Source organism: Musa acuminata, chromosome BXJ3-6 (genome assembly GCF_036884655.1).
Source record: "Musa acuminata AAA Group cultivar baxijiao chromosome BXJ3-6, Cavendish_Baxijiao_AAA, whole genome shotgun sequence".
Lineage (NCBI taxonomy): Eukaryota > Viridiplantae > Streptophyta > Magnoliopsida > Zingiberales > Musaceae > Musa > Musa acuminata.
The window spans coordinates 40,959,866-40,961,523 of record NC_088354.1 but is presented as its reverse complement, the minus strand read 5'-3'; the positions used below and the strand labels follow the sequence as shown (position 1 = coordinate 40,961,523).

Sequence of the window (1,658 nt, the reverse complement as noted above, 5' to 3'; positions counted from 1 at the left end):
ACATCTGAACATTCTAAAAAAAATAAAATTTTTAATATGTTTTAAAATATTTTTTTAACACAATATATTCATTCGGAATTAAAAAATATATAAAGCATCAAACGTATTTCTAAGAAAACGCATTATGCAAGGAAAAAAAAAGAATTTGTCCATAGTTAAAAAAATCTAAGACGTTTGATGCATTCTAAAATCCTTTCCTTTTTTTTTTTTGCATACAATATATTCATCCAAAATAAAAATAAATAAATAAAGCATTATTAAATCGTTTATGAATGTAATGATGACTATAAGTCCTCACCTCCAAGGTGACGCCAAAACATGACCCCAACGTTGCGCAATACTACAATTTTGCCTAATACGTAGGTTGGAGTTTGCTGTATGGTTAGTACGCTATTCCGTACAAGCTGTTCCAACACCAACGGGAACAAAGCGTGCCCGAATACGTTATCCTCTGCTTCTTCCCTTCCACTCTCCGCTCTTTTCCCCTTCTCTCCCCTCTCCGTCAAACCCTACTTTTTTGCAAGCAGATCTCTCGTCTTAATTACACTGACATCCTCGTCTTAATTCCTCGATCGATTAATCTCGATTGCGAAATCCTTGCGTGATCGAATTGCCGGAATCCTTGTATCATCTTCTTCTTTCGTTACGGTGCGTCGATGATGTCTTCGTGGTATTGAGTGTGGGGCTTCCCCGTTCTTGTTGGACCCTCTTTTTCTTTGGACAGGGTTTGAGTCGGGAGCGTTGCGGTCGCTCCTGTTTCTGATCTCCGTCGGATGGAGCCTCGCGTGGGGGACAAGTTCCGCCTTGGTCGCAAGATCGGGAGCGGTTCCTTTGGAGAGATCTATTTAGGTCTGTGGCCTCTTTTGGTTTCGATCTTTTCTCAATTCGGGTGCTACTTCGTGCAGATTTTTCCTTCTTTTGTTGCAGGAATGATAAAAATCTGATCGTGTGGGGTTGTTGTTGTTGTTGTTATCTTTTGATGCAGGAATTAATCTCTAAACAAACGAAGAGGTTGCCATAAAGCTCGTAAGTTTTGCCTTTTAACGAGGATTATAGCTTCCAATTTTTTTCCCTGTTCGGTGCCCTGCAGATAATATATTGTTCGTTTAGTAGATACTCTATGTTGATGGGGTTCGAAAATAATTGCTGAATTCTTTCATTGCCTGCTTATATTTTACTCTTGGTCTTGACGTGCATGGTTTCTACTGTTCATCAGGCTTTCTACTGTTCCATCATACAAGACAAAGATGTGCATCTATTACGGAAAGAACACATCTTGGAACACAGTCAAGAAAATGCCACATGAGTCATCTGGTTTTAGTTATCTGATGTAAGCTCATTTCAGGTAATTATGTTCAAAGAAGATGTTCATGTGTGAGGAGAGATTGAAAAAGATGACGAAGAAAATAGTCTCATATTGATGCACATCAAGAAAGCCGAATGATATATATTCGAGTCTATCCTATAATTTATTAACTTTAAAATTTTGAATTAAATTGACGTCCAACTCAATTTGAAATGGTATCACCTATCGATACAAGTAAACAGTTTGCATCACTTCCATTCGATAAAGATGTATTAATCTATCATTAATAGTGATAAGATACATTTTGGCTTTAGGTCATGTCACAATAGAGGTCATGCTACGCTACAGTCAA

The 1,658-nt window shown here is 37.6% G+C and overlaps 1 long non-coding RNA gene across 2 annotated transcripts; it reads left to right on the top strand.

Moving 5' to 3' along the window:
* Positions 1 to 266: 266 nt before the first annotated feature.
* On the top strand, positions 267 to 1,425 carry LOC135639683 (uncharacterized). Of its 2 annotated transcripts, XR_010497008.1 has the most exons (3): positions 383 to 849; positions 986 to 1,026; positions 1,217 to 1,425. It is a non-coding gene; the product is annotated as an uncharacterized LOC135639683 (long non-coding RNA). The 2 variants fall into 2 exon arrangements; XR_010497007.1 differs by lacking the exon at positions 1,217 to 1,425 and having other exon boundaries at positions 267 to 849; positions 986 to 1,159.
* Positions 1,426 to 1,658: the final 233 nt, after the last annotated feature.